This window comes from Pelophylax lessonae (assembly GCF_965119305.1).
Source record: "Pelophylax lessonae genome assembly, chromosome: 5".
Taxonomy (NCBI): domain Eukaryota; kingdom Metazoa; phylum Chordata; class Amphibia; order Anura; family Ranidae; genus Pelophylax; species Pelophylax lessonae.
This window is the reverse complement of record NC_138772.1, coordinates 315,828,646-315,846,288: the sequence shown is the minus strand read 5'-3', so window position 1 is coordinate 315,846,288 and position 17,643 is coordinate 315,828,646. Positions and strand designations below refer to the sequence as shown.

General features: G+C 43.5%; 1 protein-coding gene across 1 annotated transcript in view; it reads left to right on the top strand.

Moving 5' to 3' along the window:
* The window catches only part of LOC309556499 (uncharacterized protein), a gene marked incomplete at its 3' end in the record, with an annotated part of 109,115 nt that overhangs the window by 16,114 nt on the left and 75,358 nt on the right, over positions 1–17,643 (top strand). The gene's annotated exons all lie outside the window — the stretch shown is intronic.

The window sequence follows — 17,643 nt, the reverse complement described above, 5'->3', positions numbered from 1 at the left end:
TCACCTGCTTGATGCTACCACTCTGTCACTGTGCATCGCCTTACAAAGGGTCTTTGAGACTCAAAGAAAGTAGACAGCCAACATAGTAAAGTCCATATGGACATTTTTAATTGCGCATAAAAAATCCTTTACTCGCAAGAAATTGCGAGCAGAAACATCATGTAGAGATTGACAAAGCTCTTCCGGGAACACCGTCTAGCGCTGTTTTTATTGCTAGTTATCAACAGCCCTACACTCCAGCCGTGATAGCCTTTTTAGAGGTACCTAAGAGTGAAGTCTGTCCTAATGCTAACCAATGGTTAGGACAATTTGGCTACATGCCTGGGATGTAGAGGATAGGTTTAAAGAAAATCTTATTCACTTGTCTTTAAGGGAAGACATCTCTTCTGACAGGGCAAATGCGATCCTACAGGTTCTTGCACCCTATGCCTACTTTCGCAAAGGAGATTTCTAGATGAAGAACCCCAATCTTCATCCACTACAGCTGTGGCACCCTGTAGGCGATCAGAGTCTGCCTCCCACTCAAACTACAGATCTCAAAGTCATAAGCCTTCTGTTTGAAAGTGCTTCTTTATCTTTTCCAGTGAGTTATTGATTGCTCCCCTGCACATAATATGGAGGCTACAAAGAAGGTTTATTAACTCACCTTGCTTTAGATTAAATTAAATGTGACCTTCTTCCTCAACTGGACTCCTTAAGTATCTCCTTCATGTCCACGCTATTTTCATAGTATCTGGATATATTTTTTCCGAATCTCCTTGTCATATTATATTATGCTATCTAATGAGAGTTTTACATGTGCATACCCTTCTTCTTTCCAAAGAATAATACATCCCTTGCAGTCCCTGTACTTCATTGAATTTCAACAGGCACGTTATATTGCTACCCTGCCATAATTTTCCTAAGAAAATAGTGTAATATCAAAGGCCTTTGATTTATAGAAAATATTTCTTCACAGCTCTTCAGAGCTGTGAGCTTTTGAGGAAGACTTTTTAGATTGTTCCCTCCACCATTTTCCTTCAAGGTAAAGGTTCAAGGTAAAGGTTCAAGGTAAAGTTTCCAAGTGCTAAGTGCTAGGATTCCCACACTTCACTTCCTAATGGAGGACACAACCTTTTAAGTTATGGATGATTCCTGAAATTGTATTCTGTTATGGTAGGTTGCTGTCCTCCTGTTTGGCCTATTGCCAGCACCATGCATCTTTACCAAAGTTTTTGCGTAAGATTTAATCCCTCTGCGATAAAAGAGAATATTTGATTTTGAAGTCCCTTATTTGGATGTTACCCTTGTTTACCCAAACAGAACCTCAATTGTTGGCAGATTTCAGAAATTCTTGTCATTAAGAAAATATGGTCTGGATCAGAAAAGTGAAATTATGTCCGCATCCCTAGAGTAACCATCCTAAGTTAATAGACTTCACAGTTCTTCCCTCTGAGAAAACAGAAGTGGAAACCTTACTTTAAAATGAGTTTACATTTACAAAACAGTCTTTGGGCATACTGTTGTAATTTTTTACTTAAGAGATAGGATAACCGGATTATAGCAGATCTTTGATGGAGGACAAACTCACACAGGCACCATGCTTTAGTTTTCTCAGGAACACACACTGCAGTCTCTGCTGCCTCTTTTCTCTCTTTTTTTTTTTTTTTTTTAGTGAGTGCAACTTTATTTAAACACTTCCTGGTTAACAAACAGACAACATATTCATATGACTGTAGATCAATGGATAAGCTGTATAAGGGCATATAAACAAAATGTCATATATCTTAACACCCCCACTTGCTCTTATACTGCTTATGAAAAATAGTTTAGTACAGTTACATCATTTTACTCTCTATACTCCAAAAATATAACTCACAAACCTATCAAGCTTAAACTTTGTTATTGGTTTAGTCATAACATCAGCTACCATTTTATCCGTAGAACAATACTCAAGATCTATCTTGCCTTCACTCAGAATAGACCTAAGGAAATGGAATTTAATGTCAATATGTTTGCATCTTTGATGGTAAAATGGGTTCTTTGCGAGAGCTTTCGCACTCTGATTGTCTTCAAAAATCTTCACTGGCTCAAACTGACATTCACTGTCCAATTCTCTCTGCAGTTGTGCAAGATATAGACTCTCCTGTGTGGTTGCAGCTAATGCTATATATTCAGCTTCACATGAAGATAGTGCAATTGTTGGTTGTTTCTTTGATTTCCAAGAAATCATTTTCAGTCAGGCTAAAACAATATCCTGTTGTGCTTCTCCAATCAATCTGGTCTGAGGCCCAACTGGCATCACTATACGCCTCTAGTTTTAATTTCTCTTTACATTTTCTGTAGCATAGTTCAAAATTGACAGTTCCTTTCAAATATCTCAGTACGTGTTTGGCCGTGATCATGTGTTGTACACTTGGTTGTGAAAAGTGTTGTGACAGTTTGCTTATAGTCCAACTCAAATCCGGTCTTGTACACATAGCCACATAAATCAAACTGCCTACTATCTCCCGATAGCTTTTTACATCTGCAAGTTCACTTTTGTCGTCGAAATCTAATTTTTGTTCACAAGGAGTAGATCTCGGTTTACAATCTGACATACCAAATCTTTCTATCATTTTCAAAATGTATCTCTTCTGATTCATCTTCACCGTTTCACTAGTCTGTCTAAAATCAATGCCCAAAAAATAGCTCAGTTTTCCAAGATCCTTCATTTTGAATTTTGTCGCTAGTGTTGACTTCACATCATTGAGTAGTTTTTCATTGCTTGCAGCAATGATGAGATCATCCACCCATATTAGTAATATTGCTTGTCCATCTCTGTTCTGTTTGACATATACACAATGGTCTACAGAATTTTGTATAAATGCATTTGAACATAAATAATCATGTAACATCTTGTTCCAGTTTCTTCCCCATTGCTTTAGACCATACAGTGACTTTTTTAGTTTGAGAACTAGATTTTTATTTGTGTCATCTTTGATCTCAAAACCTTCTGGTTGGTCTATATATATATATATCACAATCAATTGGGGCATGCAAGTAAGCTGTCTTCACATCCATTTGATGCAAGATTAAATCATATTGTGCTGCCATTTGCATCAAAATGCGTAATGAAGTAAAATTCGCAGTTGGAGAAAAAGTTTCCATGTAGTCGGTTCCCTTTACTTGATTATAGCCTTTTGCCACAAATCTGGCTTTGTACGTTTCAGCTCCATTTGCATTGCTTTTTATTGCATACACCCATCTACCCCCCACTGAATGTTTGCCTTCTGGTAGTGTGGTCAGTTTGAAGGTATCATTCTCCTTTAGTGACTCCATCTCATCTTTCATTGCATTTAACCAACTCTGTGACTGGGGTGTTTCCATAGCTTCTCTGAAGGTCTGAGGTACATCATGTACTCTATAGCAGTAATCTATGTTCATCAGTATCTGATCATCACCAACAGATTCTAGTACATAGTCATTTAAATACTGAGGAGTTTTTCTATTTCTTGTAGGGTATCTTGTACCATGGTCTTCATCTTTGTCCTCTACAATCTCCTCTAAAGAATCTGGGGTCTTATTAGTCATTGGACCTGATACAGGAATTACACTCCTTTCCTCATAGAAATCATCATTATTGTCCAACAGCTCAGTCTGAGTTTGTTTCTTGATTACATCCTTTTCAATGAATTTTACTAGTCTGTGCTTGAAGACTTTGCCAGTTTCAGGGTAATACACTAGGTAAGAGGGACTATTTTTGTCATATCCTACAAAAATTCCTTTTGTGCATTTTGGATCCAGCTTTTTCTTATTGTGTTTGTATGCAAAACATTCTGACCCAAAAATCTTCATTTTTGAAAAGTCTGGTTTCTTCCCTGTCAGTATGTTGTATGACGTTTGCTTCAAACGATTGTTAAAACATCTATTTCGAATCATAGCTGCTGTCATCACTGCATATCTCCATAACTCTTTTGGTACTTTGCTCTCTATTAGCATACATCTTGCCATCTCTATCAGTGTTCTCCAGTTTCTTTCAGCTGTTTCATTTTGATGTGGTGAATAAGGTGCTGAAGTCTCATGTCTTATGCTCTTCTTTATGAGTAGTGACTGGAAGTCATTCGATGTGAATTCGGTACCATTGTCTGACCTCATTCTCTTGATGATCCATTAGGGGGCAGTATCAGCGATAAACTTCTCTGTGGCTAGAACTGTATCACTCTTGTTTTTCAGAAAGTATACAAACACTGCACCAGAATAATCATCAGTGAATCCTATGACGTATTTGAATCCGTCCTTTGCAACTGGCTCTATAGGACCTGTTAAATCTGTGTGTACTAGTTCAAGTGGGTATTTTGCACGGGTGTCAGGCTCCCTGTTTCTACTCTGAGCAAATTTTCCTTGGATACAAATCTCACAATTCAGGTTGGACTTGTCAACCTTACCTTGGATCCTCATTCCATCTACTAGTTTCTGTAGTTTCAAGATATCATCGTAATTACAATGACCTAGGATTTCATGCCATGTCTGAATATCATAACAACCATAACAACTGTCATCGCATCCCTTATAGATGTTCAAATAGTAAAGCCTGTTGTATTTCTTTATAACAAATTTTGTACCATTCTTATGGGCCAGAATACTGTCATCTTGTCTGAATTCAACAGACGCCCCATTTCTTGTTGCTGCTTCAACAGAGAAAATGTCTTGTGGATATGTGGGGATAAACAATGCGTTTTGTAGCAATGTCCTCCTTTGTCTCCCCTTACTGTCCATTAGGTACACCTCAGCGTCGCCTCTCTTGAGTGCTACACCGGAAGTTCTTTTCCCATCTGCCAACTCCATGTAGTGTTTCTCTGGCCTAAACGAGGTGTCAAATCTTTAAAATTTCTTGATGTCTGTGATAATATGCGATGTTGCTCCTGTATCTACCATCAGGCTTTTTGCTTTGGGATTGCTTAACTGGTCTTCGCTTATTTTAAAAGCAAATGTTTGTTCTGTATCATCCACTACATGCTTTACATTGTCTCGTGCTTTTCGTCTGCACAATGTCTCACTGTGAGTGGAGCTCTTACAATAATTACACCACTGTGTCTTCCTTTTATTCATTCTGCATGGACATGCATTGGCTTTGTGACCTTTCTGATGACAACTGTAGCAGACAATGATGTCTTTCTCCCTTGTTGGTACAACAGGGGTGCTGATCTTCATTACATTATCAGTGCTTGTGCTGCTGTGATATTTTTCAGTGTCCTCAAAAATCCTTAACTGGGTTTTAAAGTCAGTAAAAGTCATATCTTCTTTACCTTGTGTTATGTGGATTGCAAATGGTTTGAATGATTCAGGCAGGCCTTTAAGAATCATAGCGACTAACAGTCCATCACTGAGGGTCTCTCCTGCATTTCTAAGTGCTGTAATCGCTGTTTCTGTGCGTATGATATAGTCTGTGACACTTTCACATTCAGACTTCTGAAGAGATGTTAGTTTCTGTGTATAAATTTATGATACGTGGCTTACCTTGGCCAGCATAATGATCTCTCAGGATTTTCAGCACTTTTCTTCCATTATCAGTTGCTTCTCTCATTATAAGAGATAGACTTTTATCATCCAGGAATTGTATTAACTCAGCATAAGCTTCCTCATTATTATTCCTATCTTGCACAGGGTCTGCTCCTTCTGATGGTTCTTGCAGGATTGTTTCTTTAAGATTCATCAAGCGCAGATGGCCTAGGAATTTTGTCTCCCACAGCTCATAATTTTTCTCATCTGCATCGAAAAGCAGCCTGTTCCATCGGCTTGTTCCCTCTCTCCTGGGCCCATAACCTGTTGCCATTTTTTACTTAAGAGATAGGATAACCGGATTATAGCAGATCTTTGATGGAGGACAAACTCACACAGGCACCATGCTTTAGTTTTCTCAGGAACACACACTGCAGTCTCTGCTGCCTGTTTTTTTTTTTTTTTTTTTTTAGTGAGTGCAACTTTATTTAAACACTTCCTGGTTAACAAACAGACAACATATTCATATGACTGTAGATCAATGGATAAGCTGTATAAGGGCATATAAACAAAATGTCATATATCTTAACACATACCCTGAACTCAGTATTACACAATAAATGCACAGTAACAACATTTTAAATCAGTTACTCGTCAATTCACAAGCTTTCCTAGTAGGAGAGTGTTGGACCCAGTGACAAAAAGTACAACAATGAAGCCATTGCCTCATTTTAATGTATAAACCTCCTGCTAGTCTTCATTTCAGCATGATAAAATCTAAACATGACTCAGGTAAACCACCCCATTGAGTAAACATTAATTAGTGACACTGAGTAAACAGAGTGAAGTTTCCATGTATGGAGTTACAGGGCCAGCCCAAGAAATACTTCCTAATGCTAGATATTTAGTTAGTTACAGCTGGTAAAGCAGCATCATTCTTGCAGTACGTGTGAATTGGTGGTTTGGGATATGAACCAGGCAACCCATGTTTTATTACATTTATATAGAATAGCCCTAGATTTATAGGTAGCCTGTATAGTGTCAGAGCTGTATTAATAAATGTTTTTTAGAAAATCAGTTTTGGGGGTTGAGAATTTTTCCAGTGAAGAACTATGGCTTTGTAGGCTGTGACAGAGTCTGGGCTAAAATGGCAAGCAACGGGGATGCAACGCTGATATTTATCACACAGGATATGAATTGAGGCAGTCCTGGGGTCTAGGAAAATCTAGTAAGGAAAATAAGTCAGTTTTCCTTTAAGAGGCTAATCAGAAAAAATGCTCCTAGAATTCAGGTAGCAGAACAGATTGGGGGTATCTGCAGCCTATTTGCCCATATCTGTAAGTGCAACTGCTAGGATACTTGTTATAAAGGAGCTGGTAAGTAGGACTTTATGGGCCATGGGATCAGTAAGCCTTTGACGAGGCTGTGTTTTACAGTGTCTTTCTGCCATAAATCTGCTATCTGAGCATGTCCCTTGTCACATTTGGTGCTCTGATGTGGGTGCAGAGGAAGATAATCAATACATAGTGCAGGGCTTGACAAATTTGCCTGAAATCTAGGAGCCAGCTAAAAAAGTTAGGAGCCAGTTTTTTTTTTTTAAACTAACAACCAAGATTTAGTTAATAAAACGGATACTAAATTTACACATAAATACGACTAGAACCCCACTCTCCTCTATAGCGCAATTGGATGGAAACAGACTGTCTGTCTCTTTCCATCCGATGCCATCTGATCAGATCCACGGGATGCATAGAAAATAGAACCACCATCCGTCTGTTTTTGGCGGACAGGATCAGATGGCCGCAGATTACTGCTCCATAGAGGAGAATGAAGGGTCCGATCAGGTCTGCCTGAAAAACTGACAGGCGGACCTGATCAGACAGCCCGTGTGAAAGGGGCCTTCGGCTGTGGCATGGCAATGAGGAAAAAAAAAAAAAGATTATATATATATATATATATTTTTAATAATAAGAATTGAAAAAAAAAATACATTTTTTTTAATAATTAAAAAAAAAGAGAAAAATTATTATTATTTATTTTTTTTAAATTTAAAAAATAAATTAATAATAATAACCACACTCCCTGTCCACTTACCTTTAAGCAAAGGTAACTGGACAGGGAGATGAAGCCTGCAAAAACTTCCAGATGGGAAGGCATTGAGAACAGGCAGTGGAAACAGTCATTACTCCCAGCCACCACAAGAGGGCGCCAGTTCCTCATTGGAAGCCTCTCATCTCACAGAAGAAGGCCGAAAAGCCGGGGCCTCAATTTTTGGACAGCGCGGAAGTCTGTGTACTCGGGGAGGAGGTGGGGGCGCAAAAGGGACAGGACACCTCCTGCAGGGCACCCCAGGCGCCAGGTCGCTAATTCTAGTCGCAAATGGGACCTGGCGCCCGGGGTTTTGTTGAGCCCTGACATAGTGGCTCAGCTAGAGGTACAACAGAAAGACAGAGTGCAAAACAGCCGCATAGTTGCCCTCTTGGGGACAACAGTGGTCTTCACTGTTCTTGTTTAACAGGTTATACAGTGCCGGTTCACACATATGCGATGTGAGACATCGCATGTGATTCACACCACACTGCTATGCAAACCACATGCAATGTCTGTGTGATGTGAATTCAGCCATACAGATTGCATGTCTGAATTTGCATGGCATTCGGACTAAAGTCACGCAGGACCCTTTTTTTGGTCCGCACCAGAATCGGATCGCATGGATGTTCACACCTATGCAATCTGATTCCTGTCCCAACTGACAGTTCGCACTGCGATATGCAAACTAATCTGGGGGTGTCGTTAACTTTGTATTGACACTCCCAGCAGTTCGAATATGGCAGTGTGAACTGCCTGCGAGTCGGGAGTGATGCAGTGGATTTGCAGGGCTCCCGCATCATACCAATGTGAATCGGCACACAAGGGCAGCCCAGGGCAGTGGCAAGCAGCTGAACAACGCCATAAAAGTAGTTCTGGCTTGCTGTGTGCTGCTCAGTGTTCTAATTCAAAGTAGAGAGGCTTCATTGAACCTGCGCTCCCAAACCCTGTTCAGGATGTACAGTTTATGGACTTATCTCCACTACTCAAGTAATGCAAATTAGAAATCAATTTGCTGATTTCTTTGTTTTCCCAGAAGGTCAACTGTATTGGCAAGATGATTATGTGTAGTTAAATTCCTCCTGGTCAAATTTGACTTTGATTTTACTCTACTGTCTTTTTGCATAACAACAAATACCCTTTTTTCATTGGAATAAAGCTTTTCAAAGAGTTTGCATGTTCTCCCTGTGCCTGTGTCGGTTTCCTTCAGGTACTTGGGTTTCCTCCAACACTCCAAAGACATGCTGGTAGGTTAATTGGCTCCAGTCTAAATTGGCCCTAGTGTATGAAAGTGAGTTAAGGACATTAGATTGTAAGCTCCTTGAGGGCAGGGACTGATGTGAATGTAAAATATAGAAGTACTGCATAAATTGACAGCGATATATAAGTACCTGCAATAACTAAATAAAATAGTGTTTGCGTGGCTTATTATTCTCCTTTGCATCATTCCAAAGTTGTATGTTTTCTACCCATGTGAGGTAAGGTTTCCGTTCTCTGAGAATAGAAACTTTATTCCACACAAAAAAGTACACTTCTCTGTTCACCTAGCAGTGTGAGATATTCACCATGAGAATCTGGACTGTACTCCACATGGATTAAAAATGTGAGATGTTTTTTTTCACCCATGTGAGGTAAGGCTTTCTTTCTCACAGAAGGGAAACTTTGCCCTAAACGGGTAAAAAAGAATAGGCACTTTTTTATCAGTGTGAGGTAAGATTTATATTCTCCATGAGAATGGGTACTTTCCCCCACACCTGTATGAGGCAAGGCAATCATTCTCTGAGATTGCCTTTGTTTCTGACCAATGTAATCTCTGAATGCCTGTAAACGTGAACATGCCTAAACACGTGGCACATTTACACTCAATTTGCATTTTTTTTATGCTCAAATGCTCCTCTCCTGAATGAGATTTTGGTGGGGGGTTTTTTCTGCCTCTAAATGACTGTAAATGCCTATGTGTGCATTGACACATAGGCTATTATAGAGTGGCCTTTACAGGCAGAAAACAAAACTGCCAAATGCCCTTAAAAGCAGCATTTTTGATGCCCAGTGTGCATGAAGCCTTTTGCAGGATATTTTAGCTGGACATGTATTGTTTGACCAAGTGTACGGTGAGTCAATAAGAAGTAGTGATCGGCCGATTATCGGCAACACTGATATATCGGTGTCCGATCTGCACTTTCCCCGATATATCGGAATCTGCCTTATGATTTACCGATATTGCCGATATTTCGGGAAAGTGCTTGTACCGGGGTGATGCCTGCAGCTTGAGGCATCACCCCGGTACCAGCATCCATAGCCGATGGTCGGCTGTCTTGTAATGACCACAGATGCGGCTGAGAAGCCGCTCAGCTGTCATTCCAAGGAGCGGGAGGGGACGTCCCCCCCCCTCCCGTGGCCTTCCTCAGCTCGACTGGGTCTCCCGTCCCACCGGGAGACCCGGGCATCCTACCTGTACTGCCGCCGTCTGACCGGGTCTCCATTTTTTTTAATCCCACGCTGAGTACCCGGAAGTGATGTCATGACATGACATCACTTCCTGGTACTGGCGGCGCCGAATTAAAAAAATGTACAGCATTCAAAACAGCCAAACTTGGCGTTTTGAATGCTTTTAAGTGCAGAGGAGGGGTTTGTAGTCTTTTAGACCCCCAGACCCCTCCACCACAGTACCTGTAGACATTAAAAAAAAAAAAACATTTTTTTTAATGTCCGAAAATATCGGCCAATACCAATATCCGATGACCAAAATATCGGTATCGGCGTTAAAAAAACTGTATTGGTCGATCAATACTAACAAGATAGAGAGTGGGTGATCATGGATGAAATGAAAGTGAGATCTGATAGTGGTTAGGGCAAGGCCGCCATCAGGGGGGTACAGCCCATACACTTGTAAGGGGCCCCGAGCCTTTCAACGGGCCCGGCTGCCTGACGAGAATGAGAGAAGGCAGGGCGAGTACAGAAGTGCTCGGTCGCTGCGCTGGCTTTCTGAGTGAGAGTCGGCAGCTACGGCTGCTCTTTCTGTGTCATTGAGCTCACATAGGGCTCTTTGCTGCCACCTCTGGCTACTTCCTGCATGTGCACTACTCGTGTGTGCACTGTACACAGTACAGGTCCTATATTCTGGACTGCAGCTCCTCTGTGTCTCAGCCACATGTGGAAAGAAGAGCTGGGACTAGAAAGACCACCTTACAAGTAAGGGCTATTGTACAAGTTAAGGGGGGTTGTGTACAGGTATGTGTGTGTGTACATGTCTGCGTTTGTGTACATGTCTGTGTATGTACATGTGTGTGTTTTAAATATATACACACACAGGTGTGAGCGGGGGCTGAGTGCGTACAGAAGTGAGTGGGGGCTGAGTGCGTACAGGTGTGAGTGGGGGCTAAGTGCGTACAGATGTGAGTGGGGGCTGAGTGCGTACAGATGTGAGTGGGGGCTGAGTGCGTACAGGGGTGAGCGGGGGCTTAGTGCGTACAGGTGTGAGCGGGGGCTGAGTGCGTACAGGTGTGAGTGGGGGCTGAGTGCGTACAGATGTGAGTGAGGGCTGAATGCGTACAGATGTGAGTGGGTGCTGAGTGCGTACAGATGTGAGTGGGGGCTGAGTGCATACAGGGGTGAGCGGGGGCTGAGTGCGTACAGGTGAGAGTGGGGGCTGAGTGCGTACAGATGTGAGTGGGGGCTGAGTGTGTACAGATGTGAGTGGGGGCTGAGTGCGTACAGATGTGAGTATGGGTGAGCGGGGGCTGAGTGCGTACAGGTGTGAGTGGGGGCTGAGTGCGTACAGATGTGAGTGGGGGCTGAGTGCGTACAGGGGTGAGCAGGGGCTGAGTGCGTACAGGGGTGAGCGGGGGCTGAGTGCATACAGATGTGAGCGGGGGCTGAGTGCGTACAGATGTAAGTGGGGGCTGAGTGCGTACAGATGTGAGTGGGGGCTGAGTGCGTACAGGTGTGAGCGGGGGCTGAGTGCGTACAGGTGTGAGCGGGGGCTGAGTGAGTACAGGTGTGAGCGGGGGCTGAGTGCGTACAGGTGTGAGCGGGGGCTGAGTGAGTACAGGTGTGAGCGGGGCTGAGTGCGTACAGGGGTGAGCGGGGGCTGAGTGCATACAGATGTGAGCGGGGGCTGAGTGCGTACAGATGTAAGTGGGGGGTGAGTGCGTACAGATGTGAGTGGGGGCTGAGTGCGTACAGGTGTGAGCGGGGGCTGAGTGCGTACAGGTGTGAGCGGGGGCTGAGTGAGTACAGGTGTGAGCGGGGGCTGAGTGCGTACAGGTGTGAGTGGGGGTTGAGTGAGTACAGGTGTGAGCGGGGACTGAATGCGTACAGGTGTGAGCGGGGGCTGAGTGCATACAGGTGTGAGCGGGGGCTGAGTGCGTACAGATGTGAGCGGGGGCTGAGTGCGTACAGATGTGAGCGGGGGCTGAGTGCGTACAGGTGTGAGCGGGGGCTGAGTGCGTACAGGTGTGAGCTGGGGCTGAGTGCGTACAGGTGCTGGATTGGGATGTCTTTTTGGGCAAAATATAATTCTTTACTGCTAAATCTTGAAAGCACTGATGACTTGGAATACACTTTTCATAGGACTCAGTGGGATAGCTAGTTGGTGGATTCGGTGGGATGGCCCGGGGGGGGGGGGGCAGGTCTAAATCTGTGTAAGGGGCCCCACAATTTCTGATGACTGCCCTGGCTTAGGGGATAGAGGGGGGTGAACATGATCATGAACTATTGAGAGAAGTTGTAAAGTTAGGCAGAGTAATGTTGGGGAGCCTAAGGGGAAGTTGAGGCAAATAAAGTAGCCACAGCATGAGCTGATTGTAGCTTAGGGGAAGATATTGTGTATAAGCTGTAACTTCTTCCTCCTGAGGGAGCAATGGCAGTTCATACCCTTTCTGCTTTTATGTGTAGTTGTAGTGCAGCTGTTTCAACCAGCCAAAATAGACTTCTAAAGAAGGCCCCTGCATATGAAATAGCAGATGGTATTTCATAACTGCTTGAGTGTTTTTCCCCACTATGGCAGCCAGAGGACAGTGGTGACAGTGTTTGAAGACAATATAATGCAAGCAGGAAAGCATTTCAGAGAGTGGGGAACTCAGAATGGCAGAAAAACTGAAGACGTTATGACAATACAGCACCCACAAGACTCTGGTATGGGATTCTGTACAAAGCTCAGGGACTCAAATGGGAAGTAGTGCAAAATGTAGCAGACACCAGAGAAGGTAGCACGCCTGGTGGACACAGAGGTGCCAGATAAGGAAGCATGCTTAGACTTCTAAACACTGCAGTAAACAACTCCAAAATTGGATCTGAATTACTTGATTTTCCATGGTACATTTTATCCTAGTTGGAGTATACTTTAGTAGGAAAAGCAAAGGTAGCCATTGTGCTGCGTCCAGCAATCTCCTTTAGTGTTGGTATTACCATGTCTTGGTACAGTCCATTGTTTTTTTTTTCTAGAACAGCCTTACACACATGGATGGATGATGAATCTTCCCCTAAGGTTGTATTCTGACAGCTGACAGTTATGCTGTCAGAATAGCTGAACAAGTAGCTACATGTGACAGATCCAAAAGGGACAGGGGCTTTCGGAGAGGACTGCAGGGTAGCCTCTTGCCTACTGACTATGGGCCCTGGCTTTTAAGGGGCTCTATTCTTTGGGAGGTACAGTATCTCACAAAAGTGAGTACACCCCTCAATTTTTTGTAAAGATTTTATTATATCTTTTTATGTGACAACACTGAATAAATGACACTTTGCTACAATGTAAAGTAGTGAATGTACACCTTGCATAACAGTGTAAATTTGCTAAGCCCTCAAATTAACTCAACACACATCCATTAATGTCTAAACCACTGGCAACAAAAGTGAGTATACCCCTAAGTGAAAATGTCCAAATTGGGCCCAATTAGCCATTTTCCCTCCCCGGTGTCATGTGACTTGTTAGTGTTACAAGGTCTCAGGTGTGAATGGGGAGCAGGTGTGTTAAATTTGGTGTTATCGCTCTCACTCTCTCATACTGGTCACTGGAAGTTCAACATGGCACCTCGTGGCAAAGAATTCTGAGGATCTGAAAAAAAGAATTGTTGCTCTACATAAAGATGGCCTAGGCTATAAGAAGATTGCCAAGACCCTAAAAGTGAGCTGCAGCATGGTGGCCAAGACCATACAGCGGTTAACCAGGACAGGTTCCACTCAGAACAGACCTCGCCATGGTCGACCAAAAAAGTTGAGTGCGCTTGCTCAGCGTCATATCCAGAGGTTGTCTTTGGGAGATAGGCATATGAGTGCTGCCAGCATTGCTGCAGAGGTTGAAAGGGTGGAGGGTCAGCCTGTCAGTGCTTAGACCATACGCTGCACACTGCATCAAATTGGTCTGCATGGCTGTTGTCCCAGAAGGAAGCCTCTCCTAAATATGATGCACAAGAAAGGCTGCAAACCGCTTGCTGAAGACAAGCAGACTAATGACATGGATTACTGGAACTATGTCCTGTGGTCCAATGAGACCAAGATGAACTTATTTTGTTCAGATTGTGTCGAGCGTGTGTGGCGGCAACCAGGTGAGCAGTACAAAGACAAGTGTGTCTTGCCTACAGTCAAGCATCATGGTGGGAGTGACATGGTCTGAGGCTGCATAAGTGCTGCCGGCACTGGGGGGCTACAGTTCATTGAGGGAACCATAAATGCCAACATGTACTGTGACATATTGAAGCAGAGCATGATCCTCTTCCTTCGGAGACTGGGCCGCAGGGCTGTATTCCAACTTGATAATGACCCCAAACACATCTCCAAGATGACCACTGCCTTGCTAAAGAAGCTGAGGGTAAAGGTGATGGACTGGCCCAGCATGTCTCCAGACCTAAACCATATTGAGCATCTGTGGGGCATCCTCAAACGGAAGGTGGAGGAGCGCAAGGTCTATAACATCCACCAGCTCCGTGATGTCGTCATGGAGGAGTGGAAGAGGACTCCAGTGGCAACCTGTGAAGCTCCAGTAACTCCATGCCCAAGAGGTTTAAGCCAGTGCTGGAAAATAATGGTGGCCACACAAAGTATTGACACCTTGGGCCCAATTTGGACGTTTTAACTTAGGGTTGTACTCACTTTTGTTGCCAGAGGTGTAGACATTAATGGCTGTGTGTTAAGTTATTTTGAGGGGACAGCAAATTTACACTGTTATACAAGCTGTACACTCACTTCTTTATATGGTAGCAAAGTGTCATTTCTTTAGTGTTGTCACATAAAAAGATATAATAAAATATTTACAAAAATGTGATGGGTGTACTCACTTTTGTGAGATACTGTATGTTTCTGGGGGACCTTTGGAGTGGTTTTGCTTCAGATATAGGTCCATGTCTCCCCAAAACTGACAGACTCAGGGAATCTGGGACCCGGATACAGATTTGGGATCTCTGTGCCCAAACTAGAAATGACCGCTTCAACCCCTGTCCTAGACTCAGACACTCTACGCAGAAGATTCAAATCAGCTTCAAACAACCTGATACTGGTGCCTCCTGTTTGTTATATGTAATGTGTGTGTCCCTCGCCTGCTCTAACACTGAGAACCGAGCAATCAAACATAGCCGATCGCTCAGTTCTCAGGGCTTCCTTAGCAGAGAGCTCTGCCCCCCTGTGCTCACTGGAGGGGGCTGGAGTGGTCGTCTCAGGCTCTCAGTGGCTCCCTGAGAGGCTGAGCCGGGTCTCGGTCCAAGCGCGTAGGTGGATCCCGACCATATGGTCGTGATCTTTTCCCAAGCTTGGACTGGCTCTGTAATGGCAGCTGACAGGGGGCTTCAGTCCGCTGTCTGCTGAAAAAGGCTCACAGGAGTGCAGAACGATCTGCACTACTGTGATCCACAGGAGAAGTACAGCCAAACAAGCTTTGGCTGTACTTCTCCTTTAAGGTGTCTTTCTCTCATTGTATAATTTCCACTTTGTGTGCCTCCTAGGTGTGAATCATCATTGTTAATTTAATCACCTATTGTTTTTTTAGTCTGCTATTATTGTGTCCACTTCACCTTATTACCAAACTATTGTGGGGTGTTAAGTAGAGCTGTGCATCTTCACTGGTCTCAGGATTCGATTTGATTATGATTATCATGTCAAAAATTTGATTTGATTCCGTGATGAATCACGATTACTGCCCATGGTGTCCATAAAAAAAACATCAGTGCCCATCAGTGCAGCCTCACCAGTGCCTATCAAATGCAGCCTCACTTGTGCCCATCAAATGCAGCCTCACTGTGCCCATCAAATGAGGCTGTGCCAATCAAATGCAGCCTCATCAGTGCCCATCAAATGCAGCCTTACTGTGCCCATCAAATGCAGCCTCACACTGCCCATCACATGCAGCCTCACTGTTCCCACCAATGCAGCCTCAATGTGCCCAATAAAGGCAGACTCACCAGTGCCCATCAATGCACCCTCACTGTGCCCATCAATGCAGCCTCACTGTGCCCATCAAATGCAGCCTCACTGTTCCCATCAATGCAGCCTCACTGTGCCCATTAATTAATGCAGCCTCATTGTGCACATCACATGCAGCCTCACTGTGTCCATCAAATGCAGCCTCACTGTGCCCATCAAATGCAGCCTCACTGTGCCCAAAAAGTGCAGCCTCACTGTGCCCATTAGTAAATGCAGCTCCACTGTGCCCATCAAATGCATCCTCACTGTACCCATCAATAAAAGCAGCCTCACTGTGCCCATCAAATGCAGCCTCACTTGGCCCATTTATAAATGCGGCCGCTACCATGCTACCAGGTGGAGGAGAAGTGATATTAACAAGTGAGCACTGTCATTCCGTGATTCTTGGAAACAACACTACTTCTTCGGTGGTCCTATACTGTGGCAGGGGGGCATTTGCAATGTAAGCGTACATCTATTTTTTGATTTTACATTATTTTATAATAAACGGGATTACACTATTTTGGATCTCCTGTTTTTTCCCATTTTCTGTATCCATTGGGAGAGATATCCAGGAAATACCATCTGAACTATGTATGAGTGTCAGCAGTATTCATTAGACTGAGGAGGAGGAGGAGAGATGTCATCTACATAGAGCTTGGATTGTGTATAAAGCATTATAGGTCCTTGTGACCTGTCAACTTCTGGTGAGCATTTATATACTGTAGCTCACGAGGTGGACTGCTTCTTCATCCTCGATTCACATGGTGTGGGACACAACATATTGATCTTTGAGACTTTGTATTATTCAGTATTTTTGAGGACTTTGATGTGCCAGGATTCACTGTATTTTATAAATAGTCACATATTTATTTTTTTCACCTAAAATATATCCTTTGGTTATGACACTATATTTAATTTAGTATATCCGTTTAAAAATACTTTCATTTTACGGATACATTCGTTTACAGTCACCTGTTATTGATTTGCACTACTAATCGGTTATTTTGGAGTTTAACCAGTGCCTACTTTTTTTAGTATAAGTTTGCCACATTAATAAATGCAGCCTCACTGTGCTCATCAATAAATGCAGACTTACTGTGCCCGTCAAATGCAGACTAACCAGTGCCTTGATCACACACAGTGGGCATCTCCCGCTGTTTCATGGAGCTTGGATTTGAATATCCCGGAGGCCGCTGTAGCAAAGTCCCGCCTTCTAGACGGGCTCCTATGATACACATCACACTGATTAGATTTCCCAGGAATTGGATCAGTGTATCGTCTATCACTGAAGCCAGTCTAGGAGGCGGGACTTTGTAAAAGTGGCTTCCGGGATTTTCAAATGCAAGCTCGCTGACACAGTTGAATATGCCCTCTGTGTGTGATCCAGGCACTGGTTAGCAGCCACCCCTGGCATTTCAGATCCAAGCTCTGTGACACAGTGGGAGATGCACACTCTGTGTGACATACAAGCAGAAGAGAGGGGAGGGGAGGGGAGGGGAGGACTCTGACAGGGGCGTGCGGGGATAACGTCATTGATGCAATCTCAATTCAGCCATTCCCTGCAACGATGCAGAATCATTTAAGGCTGAATCGCTTTATATTGATAAACAATTATTTTCAACACCCCTAATGTTAATGTGTTTATGCGCTGTCATGTTAGCTGTTCATTAGATGTACTGTTAGATGTACTGATGATATTAC